Here is a 24,062-nt window from a genome sequence, read left to right as displayed (position 1 = left end):
TCCCAAAGAATAGGCCTCGGCTGTTTCTACACCTCTGCCCTCCCTCCTTCTGTATCGAGAGCACCACTTGTCAACAGTGCCAAGAAATGGGGCTCATTTAGCAAAGAGGAAGCGGGGGGCCTGGGAGAAGACAGGTCCATTCGAGGACAATCTGCAGATCGAAAGCCAAGAGTGCCGGGTTGGGGTGGGGGGCGCGTGACATTGGCAACGCCAAGTGGCTTTCCAGGAGTTGGAGGAGAGGCTTGTGCACAGAGGAGGGTGAGCGAATGAGCGAAGGACGAGGAGTTGGTGCCAGGCCCCTGACCCCGCTGCATCCTCTTAGCCACAGACCAGGCAGGGTGTTGAACGGGTCTGCGTTTCTGTTTCTTTATATTTGCAGTGGGATAACATGCCTAGGCCAGCACAATCTTACAGAAATATACGCGAGCCACAATGTAACTGTAAATATCTAGTAGCCACATTTTAAAAAGTAAAGAGAAGCAAGTGCCATTCATTTCGCTAATATATTTTATCTTCAGTGTATCCCAAATATTATCATTTCAGCACGGAATCAACATAAACAATTTTGAATGAGATATTTTACATGGAAGTGGTTGGAGGGACTAATTCTTCAGGCTCTAGTGTGTACTTTACACTCACAGCAGGTCTCAGTTCAGACCCACCACATTCAAGCACTCACCAGTCACATGTGGCTGGCGGCCACATATCCGGTGGTGCAAGCCCAGGCCGCCTGCCCTGGAGAGCCACAGCGGGGAGTTCAGCCCCCACCCACCTCTGCTGGTCAGATCTTCATTGTAGGGTCCAAGCCTCATAGTAAGATAATTACGATACTGGAGGATTTACACTGTGGTGGGAGCTTTACAGGCAAGGTCTTATTTGAGCCTCACACCCACCCTGTGAGATATGTACTGTTATCCCTCTTCTACAGGTGAAACAGTTCAGGCACTGAAAGTTTCAGCAGCTCGCCTGTAGTCCTGTTCCCTATTAGTGGTGACTACAGGATTCCAATGCAGATCTCTTTAACTCGGGTCTTGTGTTCATCCATGAAACATACTGCCAGCCCCAGGAGACAAACATTCTCATTCACCTCAGGGCCTTTGCACGTGCTTTTCCCCTATGCCTTCAGTGCCCCCGCCCTGCCTAGCTAACTCCTACTTTTCCTTCAGGTCATGGTTTGGACTATGCCTCCTCCAGGAAGCCTTCCCCACATACATCCTCCCTATCTTGGGCGGGGTGAGCCACCTCCCCAGCACCCCTGGCATCCCTGTTCCCCTGCCATAGCACGCGTCGTGCCATGTTGTAATTGCCTGTTTACCTGTCTGTTCGCCTCCTAGGGAGAGGACTGTGTCTGTCTGGCCCATCACAATCCTCCCAGCATAGCACAGAGCCTGGCACTGGGTAGGGACCCAGGCATATTTGTCACATGCTGTTATGGACCCAAGATGCTGCCTGGCTGAAGACATACACAATGGACCACCACTGTTGGTTCTGTTACAGATGTTCCCCAGATAAGGAACCTTAGAAACAGTCACTGTGGTTGATATGTGTCATAGTCACAAATGGCCGCCATTCCCCTGTTTCCTGGCAAACAGAACCCTCATTTTGTTTGGGTAACTACCCCTCAGGGAAGGTGATCCTGTTTTTAGCTCAGCCAGGCCTGGGAAGTCTACCCCCGTTGCTGGTGATTCACTCAGTAGTGGACTTAAGACCTGAGGAAAGTTAGTGGGGCTGGAATCTAGGTGTTTCTAGAAAAGATCTCCTTGATCATAGGGAAGAAACTCAAAGAGCAGGATGTTGTCATGTCTGGGTGTGACCTCCAGACCTGGGCAGCCATCTGGTGACCAAGAGGTGATCTGCTCTGAGGACATTCCTGACAGGTACTGAGGATGGCAGAGCCAAAAGGTGGAAAAGGAGTCCTTGATGACGTCCTTGAGGAGCTGAATTAACCAACCCTGGAGCTGCCCTAACTTGGGATTTCTCGTTAGAGGGAGGATACATTTCCTTATTACTACAGCCGAGTGAGTTGGGGTTTTCTATTCATTTTAGCCTAAATCATCCTAACGGCTACACTGTGGTGGAGAGATAGTACAGCCTGAGTGAGACCTGGTGGAGAACAGAGCAGGGATGTGGGCTCAGCTCCGGCATTGACGGCCTGGGACCTCTTTGTGCAAAGCTCGGATGCGACTTCTCCACGAAGCCTTCCCAGAGGCCCACCAGGAGGTGGGTCCTCCCTCCTCTGGGTTCATCTGTCTGTGTGTCTCCGTGGCCCCTGCTTGCGTCTTCTCTCCCTGCGGCTCATGGGCTCTCCGAGAGTGGGGCTTGTGCGTTTGTCATTTCTGTATCCCCATGGTTGTACCTTGCACATAGTAGGTGCTTGAAAAATCATTGGGCATTAAGTGGAAGGATGAATAAATTAATATTAATATTGCTACTTCCTAACTCATAAGAGAGAAGATATTTCCCCTAAGCATTCCATCTGGCTGACAGATGAGTAATCGTTTCCTGGCTCTGAGGCTCAGCTGCTTCATCTGAAAAATGGCAAAGTTGGACTAGATCTTCAGCCCAAAGAGACTCCATGACTTGATAGCATTACACAGTAAGGGACTGCTATGTGCCAGGCTGTGCGATACCGGGAATTAGACCCATTCCCGTCTGTCGAGATGCTCAGGGTCTAGGGTGGAGGTTCTTTACCTTTAAGGGGGGAACAGACCCCTTTGGTGGCCTCTTCCCAGAAAACTGCTCCTGCCCTCAAAATTCCATGGACAGTTGTAGGGGATCCATTCAACTAGAAAAAGGCATGCCGAGGCCCACCCCACCCCTGCCTTCCAGCACTGTCTGAGCTGGAACAGGGGAAACAAAGGAAGAATACCATCCTTCCAGAGGGGCCCTCTGGGCAAAAGGGGGAGGCAGCATCTCCACTTCCAGAGGTGCTGACAGAAGCAAGCCCTGGGGACTCCAGGAGAGGGACTGGAGCTGCCCGGGAATTCAGGGGAAGGCCCTGCTGCTGGTGTAGGAGTTCGACAGGTGCTCAGAGGAAGGAAGGCACACACCCCCAGGTGGGGAAGGCACCTCGTATTATGGAATGTGAGTAATTGTGCCCCAGAACAAAGCGGGACAGGAGACTGGAGAGGTGGGCAGGGGAGGTGGTGGAGGGCAGGGAAGGGGTGGAATTCCACATGGGAGAGGAGCCCAGAGGAGGGGGCCGGATACAGGGTCCTTTGGGGTGTGCCAAGAGTGGAGAGCAGGGTGGGAAATCTCTACAGAAGTTTGTAAGGACCTAACATCAGACGCGGGCTTCCAGAAACCAGACTGAAAAATCAACGCAACCTCAGGCTCTGTCGGTCAAGGGTCGTTGAGAGGGAACTGCCCCCCTGAGAGGGAACCACCCGGGGAAGAAAGCTATCCTATGTGGGCTCAGGCAGAGCCCGCTGAGCTCAGGTAGCTTGGCTAGCTTGGAAAAAGAAAAGCAGAAACCTTCTCGCTTTGTGTGGTCACGTGGCGGGTCTTAGCGCGGGCCCCCTGTACCCAGCCTCCAGGGGCTGTTGTTACCATTTCAGGAAGTTAAAGGAAATCATTTACCTCCTGCCCAGGCCTCCGTTTTTGCCGGAATTGCCTCGGCGTGGCGTCTCCGCACGGCACCCTGACACTGGGTAGGTGCCGGGCGGATGGAACAGGATGCCTTTGAGTAATTCAAAGCTGGGAAAGTGGAGTCTCCCTTAATACATTTACTTTCGTGATGGATGAAATTATTTCATGCAGGAAAGATTAAAAGAAGCCTTTGTTTGGCAACCAATTAACTAGATCATTTCTAAGGTTCCTTCCAGCTTTCGGCATCCCGACCCTTGGCGGTGTTGGACCCCGGGCTGCCCGCCCCCCGCCCCCCGGGGCCAGGCTGGTCTTTGAGCTACTTACACTCCTGCTTCTGCCTCTTCCTTAATCAAAAGGAGTGGGGAGATGGGGAGGTGGTCTGTCGAGGACCTCTTGACCTCGATGTGCCAAAAACCATTTAATCATTTCACAATACCATGAGGGGGGTGGGATCATGATTCCCATCTGACAGATGCATTCACTGAGGCTCAGTGAGATGTGCACATTCATCCATTAGACAAATGTGAATTAAGGACCTGCTATATGATGAGTCCTGAGGTGGAAGCCGGAGATACAACAGAGAACAGAATAAAAGTGTTCTGTACACTCCTGGAGCTTACTGTCTGGGAGGGGAGAGAGGGCCCAGATGAAATTACCCCACAGATAAAAGGTGTTAGGAGAATTCAGTCTGGGCTAGGAAGAGCTTCCTGAAGGAGGTGATGTTTGAGCCAAGATCGGAAGCATGAGTAGGTATTAACCAAGCAGAGGGATGCACCAGGTGATCCAAGCAGACGGAACAGCACTTACAGAGCCCTTGAGACAAGAAGGAGCTTAGAGTTTTCCAAGGACTAAGAGGTGTGTGTGGCGAGGGCGTGATGTAAGGTGCCGCTCAGTGAGTCATTGAAGAGGTGGGCGGGGATCAGCTCCAGACAACGTCGTGGGCCTTGAGTGCATAGAGAGGACACAGAGAAAGAGAACGCACTGTGTGCCAGGCTGTCATATGTGTGATCTCATGTGCTCCCCCAAGCCACCCATCCCATTTCCACGTGGGAGAACTGAGGCTCAGAGAGGGCAGGTGACTGCGGGTCACGCCGCTAGTCAGAGGCAGAGCCAGCCTTCCCTGATCCACAGCCTGGGCCCCCCTCAGCTCCCCAGCTCAGGCCTGGACCCGCCAGCAGCCAGCCCTCCCTCCCAGTACCTCAACCCTCCTTTTCCAGGTGCGAGATTTCCTGCAGGGAGAGCCCAGCCGGGCTCTGCTCGGCCCCAGCTTTTGGCTTCTGGTATGTCTCTGTGGCATCCTTGCTTGGAATAAGAGAAAGAAACTTGGGGTCTGGTAGTTGTATTTCATGAAGCCTAATTAAGGTGCAAATTTGTACAGTTAATGAAGAAGGCAATTTGGAGGCAATTTCGCCGGTGACACAGGACTTTTGTCGGTGCCTCTCTGCTTGGTTGGTAGGTCTGAGGATAGGGGAAGTGTATGCGCTGCCACCCACCAAGCTGCATCTGGCTGGGCTCCAGGGGTAAATTTTTCCTGCCGGAGCAAGATAACCCACCTCAGGAAGAACACATTTGTGCAGAAACTGTTCGGATCACGTGACCCCGATGTAGGGAGCACAAAGTTCCAGGCTCCTGCCACCTTCCTCCCCTCTGGGCTCCATGAACCCCACCTGCAGGCTCTGCCCTGCCCTGGCCTCTTGATGTGGGCAAGGAGGGGTTGAAGCAGTTCCCTGGAACCAGACCACCTGGGTTCAAATCCCAGCTCTACCACTCGTTGGCTGTGTGTCTTTGGGCAAGTTTCTTAACCTCTCTGGGCTTCAGTTTCCTCTTCCATGAAATGAGACACTGATAGCATCACCTGATAAGGCTGCTGTGAAGATGAAATGAGGTAGTGCATGGAAAACACTTGGCAAGCACCTGGCCCATGAATGTTGGATGTTTTCATTAGCTCTGCCAGTTCCCCAGATTCCGTATGGGTAGTTCTACCCACAAAGCCTAGGCTAATAGAGTTCTTATTGCTGCTGTCAGAGGCCCACTGTCTTACAGTTAGACTTTCTTCAGGTCCTGGATGCCCCGTCCTTGTGGTCCCCCTGGCTGTGAAGCTGGGGTACACCCAATACCTGCCCTTTTGCATGGATGGCCACCGGTTGGTTGGCTGTTTTCCCATTTTAGGTGTCAGAATTGGCCCACTAACCTGCACTTACCTCTGGCAGCCGACCCCACTCCCTCCCACCGCCACCTCTATGGCCCCTCTACCTGTGGCCAGATGTATTTATTTATAAATAAATTATTCAAGTGACATCATCATTATTAGAGCTGATATTTTTGGAGTGTACCCTGTGTCAAGCTCTTTACCTTTAATTATGTTATTGCATCCTCACCACAATTTACAGATGTAGAAACAGGCTCAGCGAGTGACTTGCCCAAGGTCACACAGCTGGTATAGGGTAGAAATGGAGCTCAAACCATGTCTGTCTGACTCCTAACCTCATTTGTAAGCCCTCTAGTCAGGCTGCTCTTCAATTCCCAAGTGCCTGCTGTGTGCCAGGCCCTGTGCCCTGCGCCTGGGACGGAGAGACAGCTGTCTTTATCCTCACGGAGCACAAAGACTTGAAGGAGGGGACAGACAATGACAGAGCAGGGTGGAAGTGTGGTGGTGGAGGGAACTCAGGGGAGTGGCGTGTGCGGGCGCGTGGAGAGGACCTTCGTCTTCCTAGGGAGGAGTCAAGAAAAGAAGGGATCTCAGAGGAGAGAACACTTGGCCTGAGAGCTGAAGAAGAGTGGAAGTCTCTGGAGGTTTGCGGTGGAGAGGGCGTGACTGGAGGAAGCAGCGGCAGGTGCAGTGGCGTTGAGGTGTGAGGTACTGGGGTGCGCTGAAGTTTAGGGGCCCGGGATCGCCAGTGGGCAGCGAACAGCGGCGGGAGGGAGAGGCAGGAGAGGTAGGTAGCGGCCAGGTCATGCTGAGCGTCAAAGGCCAGGCTAAGTCAGAACTGACTAGAGGTCGGGAGTGGTGGCCTGGAGTCTGAGCTTCTCCACTTACCTGCTGTGTGACCTTGGACAAGACCCTTTACCTCTCTGAGTCTTGGTTTCTTCATCTATAAAATGGAGGAGGAGTCATCAAAAGGCCTCTCTCCTAGGGTAGTTGTGAGGAGATGCACAAAAACAGAGCACAGTCTCTACGGAGTGAACCGTTAATCAGCACAAACTGCTTCCTCTTGCTGGCCAGGGTGAGGGGGTGGAGGGAGTGCATCAGGAGCCCCTGCATGAGGGCTGGGTGCTCTGAAGAAACATCAAGCAGGCTAAGAGGTTAGATATGACACGAGAGGGGGCTTGGGGAGAATTATTTAGACCAAACGGACAAGGAAGGTGGCATCTGAGCAGAGATGTGAACGAGGTGGAGAGCACCATGGGAAGGTTTTAATTAGCAGTTTTGCGCCCAAAGCAGGCAGCTAACAGGGCCGTCAAACCAGCGTTGTCAAGTCGTAAGGAAAGGGTGCAGCCAGGCGCTATATGCGGGCTCCTACTCCAGTGAATTACAACCGTACACGCCGAGCTCTTTTATTTCCAGCTATTATGGGAGTACCTATTGTCAATATGTAAATTTGACAAATTCAGAAATGAAACAGTATTTCATAATCACAAGTAGGCCTTTTTCGGTTATCTTTCATGATCACGGCTAGGTCTGGCACCCTCTCCAGTTATGGCTGCATCCAGGGCAGCTGCAAACCGCAGGGCTTGGGCTTTCCTGGGTAGGACCAGAGAGCAAACCCTGGGCAGCTCAAGTTAGGATGATACATGCAGAGGATTTAGATGAACATTGACAGAGACTCTGGGATTTCAAGATTCTCTTCTGTTCTCATTTGCCCGGGAGGGTTCACAGCCCTACCTGGAGTCTAAGTGTGCTTCTCATGGTCTGAGAAAGGACTGGGGGCCACTTTGTCCTATGGGCTTAGATGCAGAAAGGTTGGGCTCTTGGCCAGTCTCTGTTGTTTGGGACAGTGTTTCTTAGACCACCGATAACAGAATTATCTGGGGCTCCTTATTAAAAATGCAGCTTCCAGGCCTTGTCCCCGACCTCCTGAGCGCAGGTCCCTGGAATCTGCGTTTAACAAGCTCCCCAGTGGTTCTCGTGCACGGCAAAGTTGGGGGACGGTGGACGGGTCAGGACACCCATCAGAAGAATATTTGTAATTGGGACTGTCCTGGGACTGCCAGGGCATACGCTTGCTGTCCTGCTGGCAGGTGGCACTTCCCAGCCAGGTTGGTGGTGGGGTGGGGCGGGGGGAGGGAGGCTGGCCACATCCCAAGGTATGTATTTTACGTGTTTTTTTTGCCTCGGAGAGAACTGCGGCAGGAATAAAGGCAGGAATTTCAGAAGTTTGTGTCTGTCAGGCTGTGAGGCAGTGTGTGTGAGAAGGCTCTGCCATACTTCAAATGAGAAGAAAAAAAGAACTTGATATATATATTCTGGAGGCAGATGTGTCACTTTCAGATGGATTCTTTCCAGCCTGGACACAATTTTTATTTCTCTCTGGTGAGTCATCGTAGAAGTTGCCTTTTTCTCGCCGCCTCTTATGAACAAAGGACACATTTCAGGGAGAGGCTGAAACCTCCCAGGGACAGGACTGGGAAATTTACCCTTCACCAAGTCCAGTTAGAGGATCCAGCGAGGCCATCACAGAGCCCCACCCAGTCCTGTGCCGTGGAGGAGCCCCAGAGACTCCTGACAGCCGAGGGGATGGTCGTGCTCCCCTTAATAATCAGCCATCCTTTTTAGCTCACATCTTGCCCTCTCTTGTCTTGTTTTCAGACTGTCTGGCTGCTATCCTGCTGGTTTTAATGAGAAAACATTCCCAAGTACCTTCTGACATTCACTCATGCATCCATCAGTTGTGTAGCATAGTAACTAGAGCACGGGTTCTGGGAGCCATCCTCCAGTGGCTTTCCATCTCGCTCAAAGTCAGAGCTAAAGTCCCTCCCACATCTGCAAGGCCTGTGATCTAATCCTTGTCACCTCTCTAACTTCATCTCCCTCTCACTCAGCCCTAGCCATACTAACTTCCTTGCTGTTTATTGAACACGTCAAAGATGTGTCCACCCCAGGACCTTTGCACAGACTGTTTCCGCCTCCTGTGATGCTCTTTACCCCAGATCTCTGCAAGACTCATTCCCTCAGTTCCTTTAGGTCTTTGCTTAGAAGTCACCACATTACCCTGACCATCCTAAATAAAATAGCACTCACCCCAAACATCACTAACCCCCTGTTTTCCTCAGAGCATTTATCAACACTTCACATAGTATTTATTTGCTTGTGGTTGTTTTTTTTTTTGTTTTTTTTTTTTATGATCTGTCTCTCCCCATCAGAATGATAGCTCCTTGTGGATGGGAACTCTGACTTGGTTACTCCTGTTTTCCCAACATCTGGAGTATGTCAAGTGCATTTTAAGCCCTTAATAAGTCATGATCGGTTGATTGAACGAATGAATGCCTGGCTCTCTTCCTTACTAGCTGTGTGACCTGGAGCTCCTTAGCATCCCTGAGCCTCAGTTTCCAAGTCTATAAAATGAGCAAGGTTATGGGGGTTTGCATTGTAAATGAGACAGTGCATAAGTGCTTAGCATGGAGACCAGCACACTCAACGTTCTCAGTAAATGATGACTGACCTTAGGCTATTCTTACTTAGACCAACAGAGTGAGACAGAATGTGCTAAAGAAAATGAAAGAGATTTGCCAAAGGGCTGTTGTGTTGAGAGGTGGCAGCGGTTCCGCCCAGATGGCTGGAATCAAGAAAGGCTTCTCGGCGGGGGCAGCATTGGAGCCGGGCCTCTGGGTGGGACAGGCTCTCAGCAGGTCATCCTCAGTTTGCGGAACGCTGGTACAGGAATAAGGAGCAGTGTGAGTGAAGAGGCAAAAGGGAGCGTGGTCAGGCATGCTTCCTGAGCTTCAGGGACTGCAAAACACGGGGAGGGTGGGGGGAAGCAGAATGAGGTGGAAGCATTTTCTTTTTTTCTCCCTGGGAGAAGAGAAACCAGCGAGTGCAACAATAGAACTAAGAGTAAGTCTGATTTTCGGTCTCCTTTTTAGGGCAGAGGGCTTTGCAGTCAGTAAAGCAATCCCTGGGCATCATTTTGTTGGCTCTCCACAATTCCTTCTCCAGGGAGGCCGGATTTATTAGGTGTTTGTATTTCTACTCTGGAGGTCACCTGCAAATAACCCTGAATGGAGTATCACATCCCTAAAGTACCTATTGGTTATGGTGGAATTTCTGGGCACGGTGGTATCCTTCTGTCTTGTAGACCAGGAAGAAATTCAAAGCACAGGTGTAAGGGGAAACCAAGAAGGAAGGTGTGAGGCAGAAAGACTAAATGGTTAACTTAAGAAAACAGGAGGACTAGCATTTTTCATTCATTCATTCATTCATTCATTCATTCATTCAATGAACACAGCACTTAAATGCACGAGACAGTATATTCAGGCCAAGGGCCCGGTGGCCAAGACTTCAGACGCTTTGTATATGTTTAATTTTCTACCTGATTGAAAAAGAAGTTTCTGTAACTTTAGGGAAGTTGGGGAGGCAGCACAGGTTTCATCTCAAATGTCAACTCCAGTTGATTTATTATGGCTGCCCAGAGAGGGTTTCTGAGACAACCGTGTGGACTCGGCAGAAAGGAATCTGGTGATTGATTAGTAATGTCTGCCATGGGTCTAAGCGGGAGAATAGTAGGTCAAATACCACTCATTTGCCGGAACGAGATGTGTATACACCTATAATATGCTGACCTGAGGGTTTGCAACAGAAGAAAATAATTTCTTGAGTCTGCACAGTTGGTGAGCGTGATGTGGCTGATAACTCACCATGGAGAGCTGTGGGCATTCAGGACAACAAAGGGGGAGGAATTGATGCCCCAGGACGGTAACTCAGAAAGGTTAGGTCCCCTCAAAGGGGTGGTGTCCCCAGACTTTTACAGTTGTCTCATCCATCTCTCAGTGGACACTCGCTTAATGCATCTTCCCCAAGCACTTAGCTTTGTTCTCATAGAAGCATTCTTTTTGCACTCGTATTTCACCTTCCTGTGTCGTATGTAATTTGCTAATTGGTATACAGTAAATGCAATCAGAACACACAAATTTGGAAACAGAGCTATCTCTCAGTTTTTGTACAACACAATGGTTGGGAACTGAAGGTGTAAAACTAGAGGTGTTGGGTCACTGTGTTTACTTCTGGGTGGAGGGTGGCGAATTTTGGTTAATCCAGTGAATCAGTTAAGTGGAGGTTAGTGAAGAGAGCTTCTCCTGTAAGCAAATAGTTGTCTTAAAAAAAAAAGAATTCACTCTTCATATTCTGTTTTGTAACCATTTTTTTCCCCTTAAACAAAGAGTAGAGGCATTTTTTATGCCATCAAATACTCTCTCACAACAGTATTATAGATGGCTACCTGGGATTTAGTGATAGGGATCTACCATTCAATTGATCCCTTTTTGTTGGACCTTTATGTAGTCTCCAGTTTGGGACTGTTACAGGGAACGTTGCCTTTCAGTTCGTCCAGTGGGTAGTGGAGAGCTATGAACAGTGAGGGTGGTGAGGAGAAGAGATGGACAGTAAAAGGGACTGGAAGATGGGAATGTAAAATGGTGCAGCCTCTGTGGAAAACAGTATGGCAGTACCTCAAAAAATTAAACATAGACTCACCATATGACCAGCAACTCCACTTCTGGGTATTTGTCTGAAAGGATTGAAAGCAGTGTCTTGAAGACATACTTGTACACCTGTGTTCATAGCAACATTATTCACGATGGCAAAAGGGTGAAAGCAACCCAGTGTCCAGTGACAGATGAATGGATAAACAAAGTGTGGTCTATACAAACAGAGGAATATTATTCAGCCTTAAAAAGGAGGGAAATTCTGACACATGAGATAACATGGATGAACCTTGAGGACATTATGTGAAGTGAAATAAGCCAGTCATAAAGGACAAATAGTGCATAAGATTTTACTTATCTGAGGTTCCTAGAACAGTCAAATTCCTAGAGACAGAAAGTAGAAGGGTGGTTGCCAGAGGCTGGGGGTGGGGTGGGGAGCTGTCATTTAATGGGGACAGAGTTTCAGCTTTGCAAGATGAAAAGAGTTCTGGAGATTGGTTGTGGAACAGTATGAATATACTTAACACTACTGAACTTTGCACTTAGAAATGGTTAAGATGGTAAATTCTATGTTATGTGTATTTTACCACAATTTAGAAAAAGTTTTTTTAAAGGAAACATGTGAGTAGATGTAGACATTAAGTATCCACAGCTGCTAAGATTATCCAAAAATGAGGCAAGCAGACATTGTGTACCACCTAAAGAAGCACCTGAGTCTGATCCAGTCTCTGGAAGCAGCTGCCAGTTTGCAGGGGGACAGAGGAGCCATTAAACTGGACCCTGGGTGTGCATTTGGCAACGTCAGACTGGGAGGTGCTGCAAACTCCCAGGCTCTTCCACTGAACACATGAAAGGAAAAGGATAGATGAGGAACCCATAAATTAAAATAGACCCAAGAGGGCTTCCCTGGTGGCGCAGTGGTTGAGAATCCGCCTGCCGACGCAGGGCACACGGGTTCGTGCCCCGGTCCGGGAAGATCCCACATGCCGCGGAGCGGCTGGGCCCGTGAGCCATGGCCGCCGAGCCTGCGCACCCGGAGCCTGTGCTCCGCGACGGGAGAGGCCACAGCAGTGAGAGGCCCGCGTACCGCAAAAAATAAATAAATAACTAAATAAAAAATAAAAAAAATAAAATAGACCCAAGAGACAGATCAGATTTTTCAGATGGGCCAGAATGTAGTGTCCAGAGATGCACATTTGGGTAATAAAACAATTTAAAAAAAAGAAAAGACATAGGAAGTGATTCCTTAAACGTCAGGTTAGTGGTTACCGTGCGGGCTGTGAGTGGGATGGGACATGTGCACTGGGCTTCCAGGGATGGGGGCAAAGTGCTGTTTCTTTTCTGAGTGGTGTTTGCCTTATGATAATCCACTAATTCATACGCTAGATGTGTGGTTTTCTGTGTTTATGTTTTATTTTAGAACAACAACAATCAAAAAAAAAAGACCCTTTTTAAAAGGAAGGGAGGACAGGGGCTTCCCTGGTGACGCAGTGGTTAAGAATCTGCCTGCCAATGCAGGGGACACGGGTTCAAGCCTTGGTCCGGGAAGATCCCACACGCCACGGAGCAACTAAGCCCGTGCGCCACAACTACCGAGCCTGCGTGTCACAACACTGAAGCCCATGCGCCTAGATCCTGTGCTCGGCAACAAGAGAAGCCACTGCAATGAGATGCCCGCGCACCACAATGAAGAGTAGCCCCCGCTCACTGCAACTAGAGAAAGCCCGCGTGCAGCAACGAAGGCCCAACGCAGCCAAAAAAAAAAATCTTTTTTTTTAAAAAGAAAAAAAAAAAGCCACTGCAATGAGATGCCCGCGCACCACAATGAAGAGTAGCCCCCGCTCACTGCAACTAGAGAAAGCCCGCGTGCAGCAACGAAGGCCCAACGCAGCCAAAAAAAAAAATCTTTTTTTTTAAAAAGAAAAAAAAAAAAAAAGGAAAGGAGATTTTGGATACAGACAGAGAAGAGTCACACTGATCCGGATAAAACCCAGGTTCTGCCTCCTGTCAGCTCCGTGACGTGTGGGGAGTTACTTAACCTCACAGTGCCCTCATCTGGAAAAGAAGTTATAATTGTACTTAGCTCCTAGCATTGTGCTGGCCTTTTAATAAGACAATGCATGCAATCCCCTAGCACCATGCCTGGTCCAGAGTAAGTGCTGTGAATGTGAGTTGTTACGCTCCTGGAAATAAGCCCCAAATGCCATTCTCATCTCCACTCCGACCTGCTGCGTCATCCTGGTAAAGTTGCTTCTCTGTGGTTGGATGCCTCCTTTCCCTGATAATCCCCGTCGCATGTTAAGACTGCTAACCGAGGTTGTAGGTTGCTTGCTGGGACCTGTGGAGCTCAAGGCTGAGCCTGCCCAAGCTTATGTTTCCTCCAACAAAGCCTCAGTCATCCCCGGAAGCAGCAGGCGAGGAGAGGTGTGGAATTGTCAACGCTTCCCATGTCACCGGTAGGTGAAAATGCGCCCCCAGACACAGGACCGAGACGGTAAATTGCTTTCTGTCGTTCTCCGCAGGGAGAATCATGCTGTTTTTACCCTAGTAGGCTTGGGCTGTCTCCCATAAGCATCGGTTGCCCTCTACTGCCTTTATCAGGCTGGGTGAACGTGAAGAACAGCCGAGTGGAGGGCAGTGACAACAACCTCGGGGGAGGGTTACCTGCCCATCGGAGCCGCTTTGGACAGAATCCTGCTTCCCCGGTAGCGTGAAAGGGACGGCCAGTCCCTGATTGCTTAACTGAGCTAGTGGGGGAAGTCAAGTCACACGGAGAGCCTGGAGTCGCCGCTCCCTGAAGTATCTGGACAAAGGAATATGTTTGCAAGAAAATTTAATTTTACGTCTAACAGTTCAGTCCATGTACTGGCAGCTACTAGACACCTCCACTCACCCTACCCTGGATTCCCAGGAAGATTCCCTCTAAAGATCCCTTTCAACTGGCAAATCCTTTCATGTTAGGAAACCCCTCCCACCTCCACTCCATCTCGAATGCTGTAAGGAGCTGCCTGGTTTCTTGTTTATTTATTTACTTACTTATTTATTAATTCTTGTGGTAAAATATACATAGCATAAAATTTACTATTTTCAACATTTTTAAAGTGTCCAATTCAGTGGCATTAGGTACATTCACATTGCTGTACAACTGTCACCACCATTCATCTCTAGAAACTTTTTCATCTTGCACAACTGAAACTCTGTCCCCATTAAACATTGACTCCCCATTCCCCCACCTCCAGCCCCTGGCAACCACCATCCTACTTTCTGTCTGTATGAATTTGACTCTTCTAGGTATGAATAGAATCATAACGTTTGCCTTTTTGTGACTGGCTATGTCACTTAGCATAATGTCCTCCAAGTTCATCCATGTCATAGCAGGTGTCAGAATTCCATTCCTTTTTCAGGCTGAATAATATTCCATTGTATGGATACCCACGTTTTGTTTATCCATTTATCCGTTGATGGATACTTGCATCGGTTCCGCCCTTTGGCTATTGTGAATGATGCTGCTGTGAACGTGGGTATGTAAGTTTTTCCTTAAAATTGTTCATCAATCCTTTATTCCAGTTATTGGGTAGTTGTTGTGATTCTATGGGGTACGAATAGGTACTCATAGTTTGCTAACACGTCTCTTTAACGCTTAGACCCTGGGCTTAGGAACTGGAGAAATAGCAAAATAGCAGGAGGCAGGGGCCAGGTGGGGGTGAGGGACAAAGGAACCAGAGCATGGGGTACATTCCCATCTGGAACTTCCCTGGATTGGGAAGTTTCTCTTGACAGCCATTTATGAGAAAACTGTGATTATTTTCCATTTCATGGTGTCCGTGATTGTTCTCGTAAGAAGCTAAGTGGTGTACATGTGATTACAAATCCCAGGTGTTGTGTGGAATTTTAACTAAAATACCAAAATCTAAGGCTCTTTGCCTGTCACTTATCCCTTTGTTCAACTTCCTCCGAGTTCACGGCACTATTTAAGTTGCTTATGACCTGTGGAGGTTTTAGTGAGTTCTAGAAAACAAGGAGAGGGAAAAGTCGGTGGAGAAAAGCAGGATTGAAGCAGATGCACATTTAGGAAAAAGGCAGCAGACTGACAGAAAGCAACCGTGGTCCAAGTTGCCGGCTGCTCAGGTGCTGTGTGGCAGGCCGACTTACATGCGTGTCAAGGCTGAGCAAGTGGTCCCCTGTATCCAGGGTGGTTTCAAGGCACTGGGAAGCATCCACCCTCCACCCTGAAACAACCCTCTCTCCTTCTCCCAGTCAAGGTGCCTCGCCTTCCACCCTTCGAGCAGTAATAGTTGTTCAAATGCGTCAGAAAGAATTTTCCCTTTTCGGAGCTACTCTCTTAAAATGCAGATGCTCTATAAAGAGCAAACTGAATTTTCAAGCAATAAGGATTTTCTGGGTTCACCTAGCTTGGTGGTTATCAAACTGTGCTCTGAGGGGCTTCGGGGGAGTTTGGGGCAAAGAGAAAGGGAGAGCCTGTGGCAGATGGGGCTGCGGGTCCACTGCTTCTTCACTCCAACCAGAGCGGTCTGCTTTTATCTGTTTGACGGAAATTTTTACGCGAACCAGTAGTTGCACTCCCAAGGAAGGGGGTTGGTGGGGGGGAGTTTGGCAGCCTCTGATCTAGCGCAAACCCCTTGTTTGACAGAGGAGATACAGAGAAGTTGAGAGAAGGGTTCAAAGTCTCACAGCAATTTCGTTCAACAGATACTCACCGAGCACCTGCTATGGGCCCAATACATAGTAGACAAAGATGTGCGCACACATCCCGTGCCGTGAAGAGCGGGCTCTTCCGTGCAGGGTGACTCCGCGGCAGCCTTCCCCACCCACGGCATGCGACCCTCGCGCCCCACAGGAGTGACACCGTCTCTCCTGGACACGCCAGAGGGAACAGGCGTGCCTTCTCTTTCGTGTATCGTCATCCCCCTCCCCCCGTACTGTTTCACGTGCTATGCGTACCTACTGTGTGCCAAGCTGTGCCCGCGTGGGAGGGTCCAGGCTGATCCAGACATGGCTCTGCTTCCGAGTAACTTCCCGCTTCAAGAGATAAAAGCTCTACTTAAATGACCACATTACAGAGTCAGCACTAAACGTCCTAAGGAGACACTGATACCTTTGCAGCCTTGGTGTTTGGCTGGGGGAGAGAAGAGACCTATGTAGCCAGGGGAGGTGGCATTGGAGCTGGGCCTATCTTATCTTCCCAAGTTTTAGGTTCGGAATTCGGAGGTCAGAGTCAGGCAGCCCAGCGGGGCCATATAATAGTGTGGGCTTGGGCAAGGGACGGGGACAGAGTCTCAGCTGAAAAATGTGGGTGATAATAATAGTTCCTACCTCAGGGGGATGCTGTGAGGATTAAATGAGATGATGCATGTCCAACTCAGCCTCAGTAAACGTGGCTCTCAGTTCTAGGCTTTAGAGATAAGGTGATGGTGGGAGAGAAGCACTGCAGACAAAGGCACCACCCAGGCACAGAGCAGAGAGAGGAGAGCGAGCCATGTTGAACAGGATGCTCCATCCACTTTTGCTGAGAGCAAAGGAAGTGCGTGGGAAATGGCTGGGAAAAGTGGATCCAGGCAACAGAGGGGCCCCTCTGACCCCAAACTGAGGACCTGGGTCCCCTGAAGTCATTTATTAGCTCTAACAGTTGTCTTGGAGATTCCTTAGGATTTTCTATGTGCAAGATTGTGTTACCTGCAAATAGAGACAGTTTCACATCTTCCTTCAAGTTTAAATGCCTTTATTTTGTCTCCATACCTTGTTTCTGCATTGCTTTTAACTCCTTTTTTTTTGACTAGGTGAGAACCAGGTGTGGCTTTAGAGTCAGGCATCCCTAGCAGGAAGAACAGCATTTGCAAAGGTATAGGGGATGAAAGAGCCAGGCCTGTTCAGGGGAAGTGGAGTGTCAAAAGATGAGGCTACCCAGTAAGTTGGGTCCAGATGAAAAAGGTTCTTGTATGATAGGGTCAAAGGTTTTAACATACAACCAGTCACTGCCTGGCCCTCTGCCTCAGTTTCCAGAGTAGGATCTGTTTCTGAATGTTTGCCTCTTGGGCTTTTGTTGTGGTCATTGCAGGAAGGAATAACGAAGAGGAGGCACCGGGACAGCTAAGTGGATTTATGGTGCCTTTCAACAGGTCAGAGAGATGGGAGAGTGGGTAAGAATAGAGCAGAGCCAATGCAAGGTCACGTTTTTTGCCGGGGGGAAGGGAGATTTGAGGGCAAGCAGCTGACACAGGAAGTGGCACTATGGCGTGACAGATGGGAGAAGAGCTTCTTTAGAATTTTTTTTTTTTTTTTGCCTCTTTGAGAGTCTTCAGTAAAAGTTTAAGTTATTTCCCATCTTTCTTTTTTTTTTTCCCCTGGATGTTGGACTTGAGTTTCTTCTGAATGTAATACCATGGTTGGACTGGACACAAGGCAGCCCAGTTTTACTTGGGTTACACTTGAATGATACCCAGGGGGCTTACCCTATGTATCCTGTTACATCCTGGCAGCGGTGGCAAGTCACTAAAAGAGTTTCAAAGAGGAGGAAGAAGTGGTTGAACTAGTGGTTTTAGAAAGATTATCTGGCTTTTGTGTGTAGGATGGGCTGAAGGGGCCAAGACCAGGATCGGGATGGCCAGTTGGGAAGCTGTTAGGACGGTCGAGAGGAGGAGATACGTGTTATCGAAGTCTGCACAACAGAAGGTAGCACTAATGGTCATTACCTCCACCCTTCAGTAATCTGTGGTGCAAAATCTTAAAGCAGTGAGGGGGCAGCAGCTGGGAAGGAAAGTGCCTTTACCTTGGGGTAATTAAGATCTTAATCATATCCTAAGGCCCTGGATTGTCAGAAAGCAATTTATTTGAGCAGCGCAGGACTTTGGTCTGCCCCTTGAGACTTGCCTTTGTCTTCTGCAGGGTTTGAAGAAGTCTAGAGAGAAACACTTTTTTTTTTGGTCTCTCGACTCACACACACCCTCCAGGAGCTCTCTCTCTGGGAGTGAATAGAGTCTGTGCTTCCATTTGCCGAAGGAAACAGCCCAAAGTAAGGTTGGCTGTCAGTCACTAGGGAGGTGATGGCTGTGGACTGGCCAGTTAATCAGGAAGACAGAAAGTTCTTGGATGGGCTAGGACCCAGCCTCAGCATTCCCTAAAGCACTTTGGAATGAGGGGGAGAAGTGGGCGTCTTAGTCAAGTTTGCATCTCCAGCAGCTTGGCCTTGCGTAACACCCGGTACCGCGTTATTGCTTACTTAATAGTTCCTGAATATATTAATGAATTAGCATCACATGAAACCCTGCAAACGGTCGTGTTGAGTCAGGGCTCTTATGTGCTAAAGGCAGGATTCCTCCATTTACTCATTCATCATTTACTGAGCTCCTCCTACCACTCTGCTTTGGGTTAGGACATTCGTTCGAAATCTTGGCTGCGCCTGGAGAGTTTTTGAAAATCCTAAGACCCACATCACACTCCAGACCAATTAAATCAGAATCGTGTCCAAGGGTGGGACCCAGGCATTCGTATTTTTTTTAACATCTTTATTGGAGTATAATTGCTTTACAATGGTGTGTTAGTTTCTGCTTTACAACATAGTGAATCAGTTATACATATACATGTGTTCCCATATCTCCTCCCTCTTGCGTCTCCCTCCCTCCCTCCCTATCCCACCCCTCTAGGTGGTCACAAAGCACCGAGCTGACCTCCCTGTGCCATGCGGCTGCTTCCCACTAGCTATCCACCCTACGTTTGGTAGTGTATATATGTCCATGCCACTCTCTCACTTGGTCCCAGCTTACCCTTCCCCCTCCCTGTATCCTCAAGGCCATGCTCTAGTAGGTCTGTGTTTTATTCCCGTCCTACCCCTAGGCTCTTCATGACCTTTTTTTTTTCTTAGATTCCATATATACGTGTTAGCATGCGGTATTTGTTTTTCTCCTTCTGAACCCCATGTGATTCCAATGTGTAGCCAAGGTTGAAAACCACTGGGCTAAGTGCTGAATTATAAGTGAATATCATATTGTCTCTGCCCTTGTAAGGATCAGTCTAATGAAGGAGACCTGATTTCATTCATTCATTCATTTATTCATTCAGTAGAGGACAGAGATTTAAATGTCTTGATAGAGATAAGGAAACAGTACTGTGGGATCCCAGAGGAAGGAATGCTTAGAGGTGGCTAAATGATACGGGAAAGCTTCAAAGAGGAGGGAACTTTTAAGATGGGTTTTGTACAATAAATAGAAGTTCATCAATAACTCCCTTCCTCCCTCTCTGTGTCCCTTCCTCCCTCCATCCTTCCTCCCTTCCTTTCTCTTTTCTTCCCATCTTCTTTATCAACCTTTCCACACACACCCCCCCCCTTTTCATCCTTCTCACCTACTTTGTTCCAGGCAGGCTCCGAAGTAGGCCCAGAAGGAGACAATAGTAAACAAAGATGTGGTCCCAACTTTCAAGGCACATTCTCTTCCAGGAGGAGGGAGTAACATGTACAGAGCCCAAAGGCTGAAAGAACCTGAGTGTTTGGGGATAGTGAACTCATTTTTACTGGAGTTGAGTGGGTCAGACACAAAGGAAATGTCATGCCAGCAGCCTGAAGAGTTTGCACTTTTCCTTAGAGGCATTTAGGAGCAAAACAATTGTATGATGAGATTTAAAACAGTATTTACTGCATTTTAGGTGGTACTTTATGACTCTAAATGGTACTCAGATGTGGCATTAATTAACACTGACTCACATGAGCTTGCAGTCCCTCTGATTACATCCAGGAGAGTCTCCATTTGGTGCTGGTAGGTCTTTAACACCTATCTTACACCTGCTCATCTTTTTTTTTTTTTTTTTTTTAAACAAAGCAGAGCCTTCCTCGAAATGTCTGGCTAGAATTCAGTCACACTGTTTTTTGCCACTCTGTTTATTCTTATGGAAGGTTTCTATAGATGACAAAAAACAGATGACTAGTTTTTCATATACAGTAAAATGAATTTAAGCTAAAAAAAAAGGTGGATCCATTAGAAAATATACAAAAGAAATGATGGTATAAGAGACACATAGATCCAGTGAAGATTATAATGGGGGTAGGTAAATAACTGAAGGAGAGAGCAAATTCATCAGTTTTTCTTTTTATGGTTCATGCTTTTGGTGTCAGATCTAAGAACTCTTTGCCTTGGCCTGGACCCTGAAGATTTTCTCTCATGTGTTTTTCTAAAAGTTTTATGGTTTTATGTTTTACCTTTATGTCTGTGAACCATTTTGAGTGCTTTTTTTTTTTTTTGTGCGGTACGTGGGCCTCTCACTGTTGTGGCCTCTCCCGTCGCGGAGCACAGGCTCCGGACGTGCAGGCCCAGCGGCCATGGCTCACGGGCCCAGCCGCTCCGCGGCACGTGGGATCCTCCCAGACCGGGGCACGAACCCGCATCTCCTGCGTCGGCAGGCGGACTCGCAACCACTGCGCCACCAGGGAAGCCCCCTTGAGTGCATTTTTTTAATGAAGTATGAGATTTCAGTTTTTTCCTGTGGATGTCCAATTGCTCCAGCACCATTTGTTGAAAATACTCTTTCCTCAGTTAAATTGATTTTGCATCTTTGTCAAAAATCTCTTGGGCATATTTGTGTGAGTCTGTTTCTTGGTTCTCTATTCTGTTCCATTATTCTCCACTGATACCACAGTCTTGATTACTGTAGCTATATAATAAGTCTTGAAATCACACAGCCTGATTTCTTCCATTTTATTTTTCTTGTTTAAGATTATTTTAGCTATTTCTAGTTCCTTTGCCTTTCCATGTAGATTTTAGAATAGTCTTGTCCTTCTCTGTAAGACATCTTGCTGAGATCTGGATAGAAATTGCATTAAATCTGTACATCAATTTGAGGAGAACTGACTTATTTACTATGCTTACTTATTTACTATGAATCTTCTAAGCTGTGGAAATGTGTATCTCTCCATTTATTTAGATCTTTTATTTCTTTCATTAGCGTTTTGTAGTTTTCAGCATAAAAGTCCTGTACAGGTTCTTCATATGAGAATGTATTGACTTTCCTTTATTCCTTAAGGATATTTTCATTGAGTGTAAGATTCTGGGTTGACAGTTCTTTTCTTTCAGCATCTGAGAAGCATTGTGTCACTTCCGGCCCATCTCCATATTTTCTGAGGAGAAATCTGCTGTCATTCTTACGGTAAGATGTTTATTCACTGGCAGCTTTCTTTCTTTGTCTTTAATTTTCAGAAGTTTAATTATTATGTGTTTTGGTGTGGGTGGTTTTTTTTTGGGGGGGGGGGTGGGAGGTCATCCTGTTTGAGGTTCATTTACCTTCTTGATTCTGTAGGTTTATGTCTCTTGTCAAATGTAGGAAGTTTTCAGCCATTATGTCTTCAAGTATCTTTTCCTTCCCACCCTCCTTTTCATCAACTTCCAAGACTATGATTACAGGAATGTTAGCTCTTTTGTTACTGTCCCACAGGTCCCTGGGACTATGGGTTTTTTGTTTTGCTTTTGTTTTTTGTTTTTTTTCAGTCTCTTTTTCTTCTGATGTTCAGATTGGGTAATTTCTATTGTTCTGTCTTCTAGTTCATTGATTCTTTCCTCAGCTTCCTCCATCCTGATGTTGAACCCTTCCATTGAGGGTTTTTTTTTTTTTCCAGTTATTAGATTTTTCAGTTGAAAAATTTCCATGTGGTTCTTCTTTTTATCTTCTGTTTCTTTGCTGGGACTTGTTACTTTTTCATTTGTTTCAAACATGTTCCCATTTGGACATTGAGTATTTTTATGTTGATTACTTTAAAATATTTGTCAGATAATCTGAACATCTCTGTCATCACTGGCTCATTACTTCCAGGTGGGAATAGAAGTCCAGGTTCCCCACTTGGCTTCTGTGACAGTTGAAGGGGGAGGGCGTCTTCATTACTGATAAGTTGGGTGGGTGGGGAGGAGTTCTGGCTCCCCACCAGGCCCCCAGGGATAATTCCCTGGCTGGGAGGGGTTGATGTGCCTCCACTTGCACTGTGGAGGTGGATGCAAGGCTTGTCTCCACCTGATGGGGATGAAAGTCCCTACTAGGGATTGTAGGGACACCACCCCAGTGTGGGGGGGGTCACCTTGTCATAGCCTGACAAGGATAGAAATCTTGGCTCCCCACTCAGCCTTTGCTGGCGAGGATGGGAACAGGGATCTAGTGTTTTCTGTGGTGTTTGGCTGCAGTAGAGCAGTTATTGTCTAAGTTTTCTATTTTCCTGGCCTGCACCTTTCCTGTGTTTTTGTGTAGACACAGCGGGCTTTTATTGTGGCTTTTTTTTTAGGTCTGTGCCCTTTGGTGTTTTGAGTTGCCAACTTCTTTAGCTCAAAGTCTCAGATATATTTGGCCAAATGACAACCCAGGGGACTCATTGCTGTGTCATTCTTTGGGTCCTGGATTCCAAAGAAGTCCAAAGAATAACTAGTGTGCCTTTGCCTCTCCATTTTTCAGAGTCATCGTATGTTTATTTTAAATATGATGTCCAGGGTTTTCTAATTGTACTTAGCGGAAGAATAGGGGAAAGTATCTGTACCCCGTCTTCCTTGAAGCAGATGTCTTAGATGTCTTAGTATGTTTTAAAAGCTTCCCAGGATCTTGGTATGTTTTAAAAGCTCTCCAGGCCAAGGTTGAGAACCACTGGTATAGGCTGTAAGCTCCATTAGGACAGGGATTGTGTTTATCCTTCACCTGTCATAACATTTGTACCTGATCCCTTGATACGTAGAGACTTTTTGGGCAGACGGATGGATGGATGGATGGAAGGAAGAGAGAATGGGTGGGTAGATAGATGGATGGATGGATGAGTGAATGAATGAATGGCAGAATGGAACCAGCAGCCAGACTGTTTCACACACACACACACACCTGTGCCCCAGTACATACCTGTCACTGACAAGTCTGGCCCTCGAACCAGTGGGAGGGCTTGACCAGCTGGTGGTGCTGAAGAGCCCTGGTGTGGGGTTGGGGTGGCCCCTGCACAGCCAGGCACCCGGTCACCTGAGTGAGGGAGGAAGAGACATTAAAGAAAGTCCTGATCACCTGGGAGCTCTCGCTTGTAAACACTGCATCTGCCTCTCCTTTCTCCTCTGCTAGCTCTTTTATTTACTTCAGTATCGTAAATTTTTTTTCTTAAGAAGAGGACAGTCTGGATAACTTTGGTCTTTGAAAAGCCTTTCTCGCAGCTTAATCTCCAGGGATTTGGAACAGAAAGAAAACATTTTTCATGTCCTGAAATGATAAGTGTGCATGTGCTGGGCCCGGTACCGTGTTTGCTGCGTCCTTGACTAATGTCAGCACGGATGTTCATATTTCCAGTTCCATGAAATCATTATTTAAAGCATTTATTCACTTTCCTCTCTTTCTCACTGTAGTGAAAAGGCGGGTTAGTGAGGGTGGGGAGGGGGGTTGTCTGCAGCTCATTCAAATGTCTTAGCAGGTGGGTATCACTTGGGCCTTTAAATGAAACGTGCTCTTCAGTCACCCTTGGAGCTTAGTGCAGGGCAACCAATAAACTGCAGAAGTCTCTGTTTGCACATCTCTAAAATGGGGGCAAGAACGATTCCTTTCTTATGAGCTTACCAGCACTGTGAGGATTGGATGAGGAAAACCTCCCAGCCCAGTGCAGCTATGTAGAAAGTCTTTGAAATATTACTTTTCTGTTTCTCCATTGCTTTTCTAGGCCAGAGGATAAGAGATAATGGAGCTGGACTTTTTATACTTCTTTTCTTGGCCACTTAGTGATGATTAACCTTCAGCTTCCCTCTCCTGTACCTAATTTTAAAAATCCCAGCCTGTCACACCAGGGGTGGGGGATGGAAGGGGCAGACAAACAATCCAGCAAGTCCAAC

The 24,062-nt window shown here is 47.6% G+C and overlaps 1 protein-coding gene across 2 annotated transcripts in view; it reads left to right on the top strand.

The window, feature by feature from the left end:
• Positions 1-24,062, top strand: part of HRH1 (histamine receptor H1) — a 139,239-nt gene that overhangs the window by 101,236 nt on the left and 13,941 nt on the right. The window contains exon 3 of one of the 2 annotated variants that reach the window (XM_007100185.3): positions 21,306-21,378. The exons of the other annotated variant lie outside the window; for it this stretch is intronic. The gene's annotated coding sequence lies outside the window, so the exon portion shown is untranslated. The remainder of the gene's footprint in view (positions 1-21,305; positions 21,379-24,062) is intronic. 2 annotated transcript variants of the gene reach the window in all.

Source organism: Physeter macrocephalus, chromosome 18 (genome assembly GCF_002837175.3).
Source record: "Physeter macrocephalus isolate SW-GA chromosome 18, ASM283717v5, whole genome shotgun sequence".
Classification (NCBI taxonomy): Eukaryota; Metazoa; Chordata; class Mammalia; order Artiodactyla; family Physeteridae; genus Physeter; species Physeter macrocephalus.
The sequence above is the reverse complement of the archived record's forward strand: the minus strand, read 5'-3'. Positions and strand labels throughout refer to the sequence as shown.